The following is a 16,024-nucleotide window of genomic DNA, read 5'->3' as shown; positions in this document are numbered from 1 at the left end:
AATATGTACAAAACTCATGAAATATTAATATTTAAAGCAAGTTTCAGAATTCAGCAAACACTTGTGACTGACTTCAGTCTACAGTTGAGGAGATATTAAAACTGTTCCTGTGTTTCATCATACAGCCAAAACAAAACAGACTTTGTTTTCATTTACATGCAAACACTTGCCAGGGTAAAATTTCTATTTAGATTATCTACTTAATTTGCATTGTTCCTTTCCTAAGCAGTATCCTAGCCAAATACTAAATTGCTGTCATTGAGAAAAATTAGGAGTTTGAAAATCTACATTCTCCATTCAGTGAATTTGTAATGGGAGGATTATGAGAAAATTTTTAGTTCATTAGAAATGAGTCCTAGGTCTGAACCATAAAGGCAAAGAAAACAATAGCTAGAAAATTCCCACACTGGTTATCAAAGCTTTTCCTTTATCAGAGAAGACAGAAGATATCTTACAGAAAACATGGAAGGGAATGCAATCTGTATAAGGCTAAATTAAGCCTAAGAGAGCACCAGCATTTCCAGAACTGAGTCTTAAGTATTCCTTTTACCAGCCACAATTTCAGTTTTGATTTCCAGCAACTCAGTGGAAAAGGTGATTCTATCCGGTTGCAAATGTCAAGTATTGCTAAAGATTCAAAACCCACGAGCCAAAACATAAAAGCTTAATAGTCTCCTGTTTCAAGGGCTTTTAGGATGCACTTTGTTTCCTCTATAATTTTTTTTCTGTAACACTTTTTAAACAAAAAAACAAACAAAAAACCCCAAACAAACAAACAAAGTGAGACTATCACCTAATAACAAGCTCCCAGTGGAAAAGTGCAAATGTTCTGAAACTCGCAATGGTGCTGGCAGTATTGAGCTCAGCAGTAACCCAGTTAGGAAGGGATTAACTGAAAATATCTGTACATGCATGCATCCACACTTTCTCCCTCCCCTCTGTGCCAAATAGTTCTCTGAGACCTACAGATACAAGCCTCACTTCCACCCAGCAATTGAGAGCTTAGAAATTTCTTTGCTTGATATGGTGCACAGGGGATAGAAAAAGACACAAAAACAGCACCCTAGCTAAAGCAAACAACTGAGCAAGTTCAAACAAGTTTTGTTAGCTTTTCTGTTTAACTTTGTTTAATAGTACAAGTCAGTGTGTAATGAACAGCAAATGGGCCAGCTCTAGCTAGTGAATGATTTATTTGGCTGCCTGTGCCTGCGCAAGCATTTTATACGTCTGCGCTGTAAATGTATTTCTAGATACTTGCACATTCTTTTTCTCCTCTCCTTCCGTCTCACAAACTGTTTCTCAGGTAGTTGGCTAACTTATGGCAATCAAAACACTTCTAATTTGCAGAGGACAAAAATGGCTCCCTAGCTTAAAGCACGGTAAAAAACCCTGAACATTAAAAGACTTCAATTTGACCAATTACTATTTCAAGACAGAATGTAATTTTGAACCAAAACCATAGTGTGCATTTTGAGAGGATCAAAATAGGACATTCTGGCAATAGTGCTACACTATCAAATAGAAGTATTTAATATAAAGAATGTGAAACCTTGAAAGGTCTTCAGCCTCTTTGTTGGCAAGGAATCTACATTTTACTTCTGCTTCTAAATAAAGGCAGAACAGGTAAATTAATTCCCTTCTGGTTCAAGACAAAGAAGAGGATACTGTAATGCTGGGGCCTGAAGAACCAGCCCTGAGCCAAAGTTGACCTATAAGATGAACTCTCCAACCTAACATTATATTTAGTCATATATCTGCTTATTAACCAAGATGCTGTATAAACCTTAGTAATGTTTTAAGAATACATATTTATACTTGTTAGCACAGCATATTATCAATGATTAGTAAGGCTTGTATGTGTTACAAATATGGCTTTTCAGCCAAGGCCATGGTAACAGTAGGCTTCAAATGCTCACAGCTGGTTCATATTTGAGATATCAATGTATCATATTTGAGATATCAATGTATCAATAAGTTCTGTATTTAAAGACTAGTCAAAGTCATGGGGCATTTATTTGATAGTAGTTAGTCCAAACTGACTCCCTGATTTTGCCTTGGGCCCTGGCCAGGCCTAAGGGGAAAACCAGGGGGGAGAATGGAGCCAGATTGTTTTTCCACACCCATCGAGTGACGTAAGCTGGTTTGTTTAACACTGTATAAACTGGACCCTCTCACAGCAAAGATGGAGGCTTCACCAAACGAGTGGACGCACGGTGTAGGATTTCCCAGTTACCGGGAAGAGGTTCTCCAATTCTTCCCTGTGATACAGGCCTCTCCAGCTGAAGTGTGGTCTGGATGATAAGTACTTAGGGCAACTCTCTCTTAATTACTATAAGACTTTCTTTCTAGTAATGTTTAGATGCATTGCTAAGTGTATCCTTTCATAAGCCACTGCTTCTTTTGTAATTCTTCACTGTCTTGTTCTATAGTCAACTAACACACTTATTCTTTAAAGTTGGTATCTGTATTCCTTAAATCCATCCTCATTACTGGGGGGGGGCAAAACAGATTGGCAGAGCAGATACACAGCCAAGAATGTAACTTCAAAGCAGTTGCAAGAGGTCAGCCTAAAGAACACAACACAGTATGCAACAGCAGGAATTCCTCCTTTGATACACTCTCCTTGTCTTCGACTATTACTGAGACAGGGAGTTTAATGAATCAGACACAATCCAAACATTATGTTTAATAACTCTGATGGACTGCTCTTTTTTGCCACGATTTTGTCCAAACATTAAGTTTCAATTTTACATCTGGCCACTACATCACCTCACAGAAATAAGTCTACAATTTAATTATCTGTCATATGACAAGGTATTTCCTTTTATTTAATAACTTACTGCCTCATTAGACACCTCCTCCTCATGTTAGGAGACATAAGGATCAAATCATTCCCTCTTCATCTTCTCCCTCATATTGAAAGAGTTTATAGACTTCAGCAAGATGACTATGGGCATGTGGTTTTCCATACTGAGAATCATAATTTATTTACTTTCATCCCATTCTAAGCCAGCTGGGACATTCAGTTGCTCTGCTTACTTTTCTCAGTATCTTTTGTAGGTGAAGTATATCCTTCTGAGGATAAGGTAAAAATAAAAGTCATAGGATCCAGTAATAATGTTCACCAATGCAGTCATATAAATAATATGCAGTAGTATAAATAATGCTTTCCATTTTTTTCTCTCTTCTTTTATTAGAAACTACTAATTTTACTTTCAGTTACTGAAATTGTCTTTGCTTCGTTTTGTTTAGACAAGTCTATGTCTAAAACAACACTAAACTCAAACCCAGAATTACCCTGAAGATTTTTTCTGAAGTGTAGCCAATTAAGAACCAATTACTGTTCGCGTGTAATTAGGACTGTTTCTTCTGATACAGTGTTTCATATGACATTTTAATCACCTTAGAAAGCATTGCAACTAAAACGGTCCATTTTAGTTTTGCTGTCTTTAATAGATACGTGCCAGCAGTGCATATCAACACCCCACTATCCATCCTTTTTCCACAAATACTAATATATTGAACCATCAAGAAATCTAATCTAAAAGAATATTCCTTCTTACACCATGACAGCATCAGGGGGTTTGCTGGTTTTTAACTACAAAAACACCAACAACAGTAACTTCCCTTCCCTTATATATATATATATATATATATATATGACTCCTTAAAGAATTCTGAAATATTTTTGTGCTGTGGCATTTCTTCAAAAGCTCATAACTGTTTCTCACTATGTAACTGTTATGTAATAGCTACCAATTCTATTCTTTTCTATGATTTTCTGTTGTACTGTTGGTATGAAAATCAGATATGCTGGTCTGATTTCCAGGACACTGGGCTTTTTTTTTTTTTTATAAAGCTACTATAACAGTTGCCACTGCTCCATAACTCTGGATATGCAGAGCAGTGAAGGACAAACACTGTGCACCACAAACACCAGTTCTGCAATCCCCTTATAAGATTTGCATGAATATACTTCATTATAGTAGTCTAGTTACTACTTATTTTAAAGTGTAGCACTTACTAAAACTGTTTCTATTCAATTTCTGTTTGGGAGGGGCTCTCAGGTTTGCTCAGAATGAAAAAAGTTTTAACAAATGATTTTTATTTGCAAATATCAGATTTTGAGGGACCAACTGAAATTAAACGGCCCATGGGACACCATTGTACCTACAAAATAAAACTCAGACTGATTTAATTTCAGAGAAAGACTTTGCAACATAGCAGATACATACATTCCTGTCTGCTGATGTATCTTAACTCTGTGTACTCTGAAATCCCAATACCAGCAGATGCAGGACAACTGTGCCGCAGGTAGCAGTGCTGCTCCCCAGCCTCCTAAACCAGCTGTATTCTTGAATGCCTTCTCAACCAGTAGTCTTGCACATATGCACTCAGTCAGAAGTTCCTGAAAAAATCTCTTAACTAGTGACTTATAACAGGGTCAGGCTGAATGCAAACAGATTTATATTTCTGAAATATGGACCAGCAGGTACATTACCAAATCATGATTAACAAGAAAATACACCAAAATTTGACTATTTCTCTGAGGATTTATTTAAATACATACAAGTAAATATATAAGTAAATAAATAAATAAGTAAAAGCCAGCATGTCGACAGCTAGGGAGAAACTAGAGCTTTAGGAGCCTAAATGCCCCAAATTTATGCCCACTCTGTATGTGTTTCAAATCTGGGCACAGGCTTTCCACATGGAGTGGAGAATGCCCAAAAAAACACTGACAGTAGGCAAAGAAGGGAGTAAGAAACTGATGATGATGTGAAGCTTGCAGGAGAAAGGGAGGACCGTGCTGTGGAAACATCTGGAACAGAAAAAACAGGTGGGGAGAATGGAAACTGGATAAGGAACATGGAGAGAAGCCAGCACCTAAACCAAGGGCATAAAGAGAAACAGAGAGGAGAAAAGCATGACTGGAAGAGAAATAGCCTGAATTAGGAATCCACAGCAGTAAGATTACTTGGACAGGCTGGGAACAAACCAGCGCAAAGAGAAGACAGAAGTATGAAGAAAATGGTACCAGGAGAGTTACGGTTGGAAGATCAACTTTTACTGAAGTGAATGAACAAGAAACACTATGCAAAGCCTGCAACAAAAGACCAGTATGGGAACCTCTCCTACAGTCACTTCCTTGTCAGTAAAAGAAAGGATTACTCTAAAACAACTGGACAAGACCCTAAATGATAAGACTCCTTATCTATGCCTAGTTTTGCCTCCAACACAAAAATCCTGCAGGATGTTTGTCAATACCAGCTTATACCAACTCCCTCACCCCTCAAAAAGAATCAAAACCACGTTCCTTGTGTTCAGATGCCAGGTTTAAGACCATAGCATCAGTCTGCAGACTGCCAAGAGCTTGCAAGTGGAGACAAAGTCAGTGGAAGTTGTTCCATGAACAAACAAAACATTTAATAGTGCAAGCACTTACAACACAGATAAGCAAGAAAAAGCCTCTTGGATGTTTCAAATATCCAGAAGCTGTTGGATGACTTTTCTAATTTATTTCTCTGTTTCTAATTGCAGAACTGAGTCAAGGGCACAAAGCTCAGCTTAGTAGACAACTTAGTACATTCGAAATACCTGGGCACTATAGTGCCACATACGAAGTGTGACAGTGCTGTGAAAGAAGTGTCTAACAAATAATACCACTCACAAAATAGCTCAAACAGTACAATCTAAAAATTAATTGGGCCTTATATAGCAACACGATCTAAAAAGGAATTGGACCCCATATTCAACTAGAAGGAAGAAAAAAAACTGGAGCAGGTATTCATTAAGCTTTCGCACACTGAATGAAGCCAGAGGAAAGAGCGGAAAGATAGAAGAAACACTTAATTAAGGACTGATTCATAATGCATACATACAAGGGAGGCAAGTTATGGTTACATAAGTGACCTTAACTGTAGCATCTCCTAACTTTATTATTTAATATGACAATATTAATAATGTTTTCCTAATATTTTGTGTGCAATAGAAATGCATAATCAGAAAGGAAAAGTTAGTCAATCGTCTGACCTCTATAGGCTCTTCTTTCAACCACAAAGCCAAATGAAGTGAAGCTGATGCTCAGACTTAACCTACCAAGCTTATTCTGTTTCATCAACACAAAGACTGAACAAAGCAACACAAGACAGGGAGGTCAGGAAGCACCAGTATTTCTGCACTGAATATACAGACACATGTTCTCAGCTGATTTGCATTTCTGAGTTCCCTCAAGTGATCAAGAAACACCTAATATTCAAATCTGAGGAAACAGATCTGTACCACTGTAGTACTGAGAAAAGTGACATTCTTCAACTGTATGACATCACTAAATTATATCTATCACATTCAACTATTTAGACAAGGAGGAAGGTTGCTCTGTCTCCTGCCAGTCTGAATATGTACCTAGGTCTAGCCATATAAACCCATCTCCTACTTTGCACTTTAGATTACTCAAAGCAGGGAAAATATTTTTATTCTGTTTGCACAGTACCTCCTTCAGTACGACTAAAGGAGGACTTTGGGAGGCTATCCTCTTAATACTTCTCCTGTCCGACGTCCATGGTTTCAAAGCTGCTGTTACAGTGCCTAAAATACTGTTCTTGCACATGTAGCAGACAGACCATGATACAGGCCACAGCTATATCAGGAAGCACAGAAGTGCAAGAGGAACAGACCTGTGGAATGCAAACATTTGAGCTGATAGCCATGTGTCATGTCCTCTTTCAGTGCTCAGGGCTTCAGGCTAATTCTCAGCTCACCCTACAGACTACATACCTACCAGTGCCTTTGGACCACACCTTGGTGTGCCTTGGGACTTCATCTTCTAGTCAAGTTTCAATCCAGAACAGTTTCTGCACTCCAAGTTCACTGGACGATGTGAACCAAAAAGGAGAGACAAGCCTGTCATGAGAGATTTTCCTCAAGAGACCATTTCTGATCTGAATGGAATTGCTCATACAGACAGCCACATCTCACTGCCACTGAACAGCAGCTACCAGCTCTAGCTCCCTGTCTCATTCCAACTTCCTACAGTTTTCAAGATCATTCCCTTCCTTAGTGAACTTTTTATATTTGGCTGCTCTGCTGATAAAGCAGGTAAAGTAGGAAGTCCTTTGTACAGAATATGAAACTCATTAAACTTCTGTTGCTAAATTTAAATCTTGTACAATCACAAGAACACTCATTCTTTGCATATGCAGCACTTGTATACAACTGATTAATTTTCACGTGGGATTTGTAGTACTTGTAAAATTAGCCATTTGAATGCCAGAGTCATTTTTATATGGGGAAAAAAAGTACTGAGTTGATAATAAATAAAATTGCCATAATAATAGCTCTTGCTATCTTTATAACTGCCTACATCCCAGATTTCCTCATGGATGTTAATATGCAATCCTCCATTTTTTTAAACAACTGAACAAATGGCACTTTACTACAAAAAGGGGGAAACAAAAACAGATATAACAGATATAACCCAGTTGTGGGTTTACTTACAGAAACAGACAGGAGTTAAAAAAACCAAAATCCCCCCATTTCAGTGCAACAAAAATGGAGACAAACTTCATGGATATATTTTAAAGGCAAAGGTTTTACTTCTATAGCAATTATACTGTCCTGAATTTTAAGATGTTTTCTCCCAGAGCGGCTCTGAATTCAATATTTAGCTGACCAGGACTGGAACTAATTACTTCGAGAGACTTTGAGGGAGATAAATAAAATATATTAGTTTATAGCAAAGCATAATTCCTTTGTACATGCAGCATTTGGAACTATTTGGATAACAGATAATAGCCTGTAATTTATTAAGAAATTATTCTTCACATAAAATGAGTGAAAAGTAGCAGTACCACACGAGGCTGCAAGATACAGGATACTCACAATGGAACTAAGAAAGCCAGGTACCACAGGTTAAATTTCTTTTCTCAAGCACAAATGGTTTGAGAACCATATTCCAATGACAAACAGTATTTGCTAAGACTTGTGTTGATTCTCTTAACAAGTGGTATAGTTCAAATGGTTAATATTTTTGAGTCACCACAGGTTGTGGCTAAAGGCTGTTTCAGTAACACTGCACAGACAAATTACCTTACTTCCACCCAGCAGCTCCATAAACAATCTCATTATCCTCTCAGTTATCTGTGACTACACCATGACTTTAGATCAATATTGTTCTATCCCTCTAGGATATTTATGAAGTGTATATATTTCTCATCAGCTGCTAGGAAAGATTCCTACAAACTTCTTTCTTGTCTTAGCTGCAGTACCTCTTCCTTTCTGACCAACCTATTTAGACTCAATCTAATCAATATGCCCAGAACAAAACAGTTTCTTTCAGTGCTCAAACTAACACGACCATCTCAATTTTCTTTTCAAAGGACTATCACATTCTGTTTGGAGACTCCCATCTCCAATTTATGCATTATGCCAACTTGCCTCATGGATACCTGGATAAGATTCCCTTTCTAGTGCACTAAGCTTTCCTACTTACAACTTCTTGCTTTCTACTACTAGCATCTTAAAAAAAACAACTTTAAAAGTCTGCCAACAATGCATTTGCAACCTAGTAAAGAATCAGACACTGTTTAGAACTCATTCTCTCTGATCATGTTTTACAATACTTATCACTTGCTTTGATTAAGACTGCAAGTTTGTCAGGTTTTAATTTCTACTTCTGTAAAGTGCTATGCTTATAATGCACTATAAATGCCTACATAATGATAATTAAAACCATTAATCTACTGTCAGTAGAAAACTGCAACTGGATTAAAGTAGATTAATTTATTCTAAACATCACAGTCTGGTGATTTGGTGGAAAATAATTTCTATCATGTCTGCTATATTTCTAGATTGATTTGTTTTCTCCTTATCCCATAGATTTGCTCCCATAGTACTTTGTTCTTTTCTGTAAAGAATCAACATTTACAAGAACTCCGCTTTATGACAATTAGTTTTTTCAACAGATTAAGCATTACAGCTTCAGCAAAGTAACCAGCAGTAGAAACCACAAGCAGGAGACAGCCCACAAACTCATGCTTAGTTGCTGCTGCTGCCAGTTCATTACACATCTTACATCCAACTTCAAAGCAGTCTCCAGTCTTCTCCAGTTACTTTTCCTTTCAATTGTCTCACTTTGTGTACATAATACTTCCAAGCTATTATGTAACAAACTATCAAAGACTAATAAGGCAGAAAAGGTTTTTAATAACCATTACTATTATCATTAGTAGTAATAATAGTAGCCTATTTCAGTATCATTACCATTATTATATTTTGTTCCAATTATTAAACTGTTCTTAACTCATAAGTTGGGGGTTTTTTCCTGATTCTCCTTCCCTTCCCAGTGTGGGTGGGAGGGAGTGAGTGGCTGCATGAAGCTTAGTTGCCAGCTGACATTAAACCATGACTCTTCATCATGCAGTGGAATGAATACAACCTTGGGTTTACAGCAGTACATTAAAAATTATTCACTATTAGGATATAAAGAACAAGCAGAGAGAAGAATAAAAATTCCCTCTTCCCAGTGCACAACACAATCTAAGACTAAGTTAAAATATAGGACAAAATCACTGCACATTCAATGCATGTGACAAGCAAGGGAATACTTGCTTCACGAGCCCTTTGACTGATCTGATCCTCAAATGATGTAAAGAGATTCTAAATCAAGTTGACTTCCAGGCATTAACCTGGTCATCATTAATAAGTGTCTATCTCTCCTTCAGCTTACTTGCCTCTACCCACACCCAGCCTTCCTGTGGAATACACTTTCACATCTGATCTTTCTCATTTCAGTCCCCCACCCACAGATTTTCCTGCATTCATATGTTCCAGAGAAGCAAGCAGAGTATCAGATGAAAGGCAACATTAATCAAGATAAAAGAAAAATTGTGTAAATACCAGTTTATTTTTTAATTCAATATTGCAGAGGCAGTTGCTTTCAAACTTTGTATATGTCTGAAAAAATAAGAGTACTCAAAGATCAAAATCAGAGTTCAGTAAATCACCAGAATTGTTTAATCATTGTGTAAAGTTACATCTTGAACAAGACAGAATAGAGGGCCTGTATAAGTTAGGCTTTAGAACATCTTTCTTTGGGTTCCTTACTGTTATATCCTACTAAACTAAGTTTTATTTATTAAGAGACATGTTGTGTGCCTACACATTTATTTAAAAAATATTAAATTGGTTTAAACTTTAATTATGGACATTTACAGAAATTTTAGGAAAAAGAACATCTATCAAAAATCCTTCAGTTTAGCATCTCCTTTCACCCAAGACAAGTGTCACTATTACTATTTTATGTGTGGGAGTAAATTATCAGTCAACCCAGGACTTCAAGTTTTTTAAGTGACTGATCATCAACTATGTGGGCTAGTAGGTTGCCTACCATGGAATGACCACTACCTAACTCCTGCTTTTTTCCAGATGACCTATCACATATCAAACCCATATAACAGAATGAGAAATGAGTTTTCCCATTCGGTAAGTCTGAAGATGCTGAATGCCTACAAGAATGGTCTTTAAAAAGGAACCATAGAAAAGCATGGGAAATTGAGAATCTGAAAGTGTACATATTAAGAAATTCATGTCCTTTAGGACCAAGTGGGAGTATTTATGTCACACATTGATGGGAATTGTACAGTTATAGTTCTAAATGAGATTTAGAATATGAAAAGTTTTCAATATTTAAACATTATCAATACCTTTGGAAGGTGGTTTTACTTTCATAATTTTTGTTTTTTACAACTTCATCCACAACAGTATCACAGCTCTACTTTTGTATTTAATTGCCATCTTTCATGGCACAGCAGGAAGGAGAACCTTAACATGTGTAGCCATCACACACAACATTTGGCAACCGCTTGGCCACTCTATCTTAGTAAAAAGCTCTGCTTCGTTATGGTTAAAATTTATAGAAGTGGGAAAATGGAGGTAATATTTTAATTAATGATTTTAAATTACTTGTGTACTTGTTTAGAAAAGATGTCATTTATGGAACAACTCATCCCTAACTTCTGAAAGACTCAAGTAATTTATTATTCTTTATTGAAGCTGTTAAAATATAAATCCCTATTCCCAAGGGATAGAGAATGATTATAAGAAAGGTGAATTTTATTAATCAGATGCTAAATACTGATCTCCAGTGACACCTCTAACAGAATTTTTTTCATCTATTTGGATGGTAAACACCTCATGCATTTATCATAGAGCTACCTTAAGATAGGCATGCTTAAGCCCTGTTTTTCTTATTTTTATTTTCAATAATTTCAGACATAATTACTAACCATAAATACTGTTATTTGAAGCCAACAAAACAATAATTAACTCTTAGCACATAAATGGAGGAAATTAAATTGAGAAGAGAGCTAAATAGTTCTTTAGCTTTACATAGCAGACTGTTACTGCTGCATGCTGAGCTTTTTAATCATGAGTTCACAGACCAAAATTTTAAATCAACAAGAGATGCCAAAAATTCAGCAAGGCCAATTAGTTAGATAGACAGAAAATGACGACCACCTCAAGTTGGAAAAAGATGGTATTTGTTTCAAGTGTGGTAAATGTCATCTCCTGTTGAGAATACAGAAAACACAAATGAGCATGCTAAATGGATACATGAGTATGTGGGAGGAAAAGCATAAAAAAGAAAAGCACACCACTACTGCCTTAAACCTGGTCAAAGACTATGAATCCATCCATTATCCATGGAAAAAAAAAGACCACAGATGTCTGTGAGACAGGAATGTCAACTGAAGGGCTTTGAGAGTTTTTGCTATTGGTATCACTCCATGGTTTAAGCCTACAACTTTAGGAAAGCATGATCAGCTTTCTGTGATTAATCAGTTGTTTTATCCTCATATGCAGGAGGTCTGAGTCAAGAACACCAACAAGCAGAGAACTGCACAAGCACAGACTCCAGTGAGTGCAGAAGTTGAAGGCAGTCTACAGCAGAAACAGAAAGCAAAACACAGCTACAGAGAACAGGGAGAGTATGAGTGACCATAAATATAAGCCAGCATGAGAGACAGCAGTAATTACCAGCAACCATATTTTAGCAGAATAAGCTTTTCCAAGGTATTATAGTCCTTCATAAAACTGTTGAAGGAAAACCCAAAGACTACCCCCCTCTAAGATGCACTAGAAATTGTCTTCCACCTTGTGAAGCAGAAAACATTAAAGCAGAAAACACCCAACGGGAAGGCATAAGAGGTTTTATAGTGTATTTGCCCAGTCAGGTTAATGACTTAAATCTTTTGGGGCTTTTTGCTGCTTACTTCTGATAAATATATTTTCCTGTAATTTTCCCTTAGTTGCACTGCTGGACCTAATTCAAACAAACCTTCCATTGTAGCTAACAAGTTACAAACCAAAGACAGATTGTCAACCCCAGAAGAAGCGAGTATTCTCTGCTCTTACAGAATTATTTTTCTGGTCTAAAAAGCTCATTAAATGAGTCTTCAATTTTCTTCATTATTATTAGGTTTCTGTATTGAAGTGTCATTTGCCTTAGCTTTTCATATTATAATTTCTTATATTGTTGTCCATGTCAAATCTGTATTATGGAAAAACCCAGTTTGTGAAGCCACCACAGAGCTTTTCAAAATTTGGCTAAATAGACCTAAAAGATGATACAGTGCCCTCAAACATTTATCATCATCTGCTTAAACAATCTGCTACTTACTACTAAGCCTTTCACAGTCTTTAAAGGTAAAAATGCACAATTTCATAATCCTTTTTAATTCCGCCTATGCTTAAATTTCCCATGCTTAAAGTGATCAGAACAGAAGTTTTGTTGTGGGTTTTTTCTCCTTTATGCCTATTTTCCATATACCATTCACTGCCATGCTGTTTCCAATTTGCAAAAAAATGTTCCAAAAATGCCAACTCTCACATTGTGGATGTAATTGAGGTAAAATCCCTGCCTACTTTTCAGTGCCAACTTGACACATAACCATTTCAGCAAGGTCTACACAGACACTCTTATGTGACCAACCTTTCTTGGAAGAGCAACAGGTAGGTCTCATTACTACCAAACATCATCCATTTCCATATTTACACCTTAAAGTGTGAAGACATTGTCAAATCCTTGACCTAAGATATAGGTTATCTTTGTTCAAAAGAGGTCTCTGCTTTCCAACATCATAAAATCAGTTATTTTTTAAGTGGATACTTGAAAAACTGCCTAAGGTGCCTAATATACACACTAATTCAAGCATTCGTGTAATAACACACAATTCACATTGAAGGTTCAGATCAGACTGTTTGCATACACTCAATTCCATATTGTCCTGTCAAAGTTTGCTTTACTCACTGCAGATCCACCTTAGTAATAGTACAAAGATGAGCTCATTTTTTTTTTAAATTATTTTAAAATTAAACATCCTGCTAAGGAAATGGTTAATTTCCTTCACAGAGACACAGAGTCAATAAATTATATCTTCATTCTTGTATTTATCTATGAAGCTACTTTTTGAAAACAGCAATTTTGTTTTCAAACCAGTAACAAGACTATAAAGGGAAGCTATTAAAAAATTATGCTGAGAAGGAAGGAACATTCAATACTTTCCTCTGCTTCCACTCTCACTAATGAGAAATATTGTGTTTCAGATAATTATTTAACCACAGAGATGAAGTAGCAAAAATCTGTGCTTCCACTGGCAAGAAAAGGCCAAAGAGTAATTAGGTAAGTTTGACTTTTTCAAATTGTGTATATCTTATTAAATTTGCCAAAGAATACTTAAATAATAGGTTATTAGTGTCTAAGAGTTATTAGCAGTTATCTCTGAGCACGAACAGAAGATGGCAGAAAAATGCAAATATAACTCTTTTCTTTGCATTAGGGATTAAAGGGGGAGCTAAGGAATTTACTGTCCATAAGCTTTACTTCAATTCCTGTGAAAAACATAGTAAGCACATCATACATAACAAGAAAATTAGCAACAGCCAGCATGATTTGTCAAGAATCAATCACGTCAGGCTAACTCAATTTCCTTCACTGACAGGATAACAAGCCTTGGGAACATGGGAGTGATTCTAAGTGTCATTTATCTTGACTTCACTAGTTGTTGAAAACTTTACAAGATGGTCCCAGGTGCAAGCACACCTAGCTGGAAAGCTACATATAGTAGTCAACATTTCACCATCAAGGTTTATAAAGAAAAACTGCATAGGGACTTGTCCTGAGTCCAGTACTTTGGAATATTTTCATTAACAACAGGATAACAGAAAAAAAGTCATCTCACTGATTTTTACAAAGCCAACTAAGATAGGAGCAGCTACGAAGATGTTGAAAAAAGGGTAAGAATTAGAAACAGATCTTGGCAATTTTGAGAACTATTGTATGGAAAAGAAACCCCAAACAAACAAAAAACCAAAACAACAACAACAAAACACACAGAAAGAAGGCACACCTCTAAGACAAACATCCTATGCTGAAACTGAGTAATATAAATCAACACTGCAAATGCAATGTTAAATGTGAGACTAAGAGTGTTGGATAGCAGAGACAGAGTTGGATAGTGTACCCCTGGGGTTCCCCACTGATTGTGAGCCAAGGCAGCTAATCAGAAAAGCATGGAAGAGCAACACCACTTTCCATTCGAGCAATGCCTCAGCAAACTGCACCAAGTTCTGGGCACTGAGCTTCATGAAAAAGTTAAACAAACAGCAAATTATCCAGAGAAGAGTAAGTGATAATTTAACTAAGAAGAAATTAGAAGCGAAAAAGTAAAATGGTCTTTCAACATATATGTGTAAACTATCATGGGAATACACTCTCCAACTGTGAAATCAGATATGTAGTAAGTTGAAGAACCTTACAATATAGTTCTCTCAATTATAAGGAATAAAATTTAGTTTATACATCAGAATTAAATGCCTATAAAATGATTTAATAGCTTGAAAAAGGTGAATGAATTTACCTTAAAAGGAGTTGTAAAAACTTTAACAGACCAGATAAATATCCTTAAGAAGTGACACAAGAAATGATCTCAGCACTGGCCTAAGACTAGGTGCACAGTAAGTCTCCGTGCTTTTATTCGAACTGTTCCTTACCACTCACATTATTTTTTTTTATGTATTAGAAACATGAAGACACAACATCACCTCAAATGCCTACTTGATCTTTCTACAGTGAATTCATATGTACAACTCTGAATTCCCCAAAGGGAAATATCTTCCAGAGTCACTCACTCACTTCAAACCTAAAATTTGTGCATCTCCAATACTATTTATAGCATCACACAACCCTTGTATCCATACATAGTTCATCTTTCCACATGCAAGCCAGCAAATTGGGAGTTATACCTGAATAAAAAATATTTTTGACACATTGAAAAAATCAAAAAGAAATATTGGGGCAGAATCACAAGCACCCAATTTATTACAACTTTTTCTGAACTCCAGTAGCAAATTTAGCACATATTTCCCTATCATCAGGAACAGATGTTCTCAGGAAGGTACCTTGCTAAATTCTATTTGTAATTTCAAAGGCCCTTTCAGGCGCAGTCATATCATATATTCCACAGCAGTATGTCTCATTTTAAATCAAATTCATTTTATCACTCAGACTGAATTACATAACTCACCTCATGCACAAATCTGTAAAAATATCATGACAGACAAGACTTCCCCTAGATAAAGAAAAGCAGCATTGCATTCTGTGCACAGCTTCACTGCAATTTCATACTTTATATAGAGCCCAGCCTTAAAAGAACATTGGTGCCACAGGAAAACCTTTTGTAATATTCACTGTGCCTCATCTCAGAACTATTACTAGTGAAACCAGATGACAGTAGCAAATGTAAAAGTGGACAAGATATAGGACACCACTACTTTGGAGCTATGGCACTTCTCCCAGAGTAATCAGCAGGTGGCATTCCAATGCACTTACTGTTAACTGACAGGTGACCATTTTGTAGATCTTCACAAAGTGGAAAACTGAGGAAGGTGGAGTAATCATTTTCCTTTGGAGCGTGTATAAAAATTAATTTCAAATGATCATGCAAAGGATTTTGCCAGAACCTGT

The 16,024-nt window shown here is 36.4% G+C and overlaps 1 protein-coding gene across 7 annotated transcripts in view; it reads right to left on the bottom strand.

The window, feature by feature from the left end:
- Positions 1-16,024, bottom strand: part of UTRN (utrophin) — a 368,491-nt gene that overhangs the window by 172,902 nt on the left and 179,565 nt on the right. The window lies entirely within an intron of this gene.

This window comes from Manacus candei, unplaced genomic scaffold (assembly GCF_025592945.1).
Source record: "Manacus candei isolate 608988 ecotype Guabito, Panama unplaced genomic scaffold, ASM2559294v1 h1tg000081l, whole genome shotgun sequence".
NCBI lineage: Eukaryota > Metazoa > Chordata > Aves > Passeriformes > Pipridae > Manacus > Manacus candei.
Note: the sequence above shows the minus strand (reverse complement) of the source record. Positions and strands in the feature narration are given on the sequence as shown.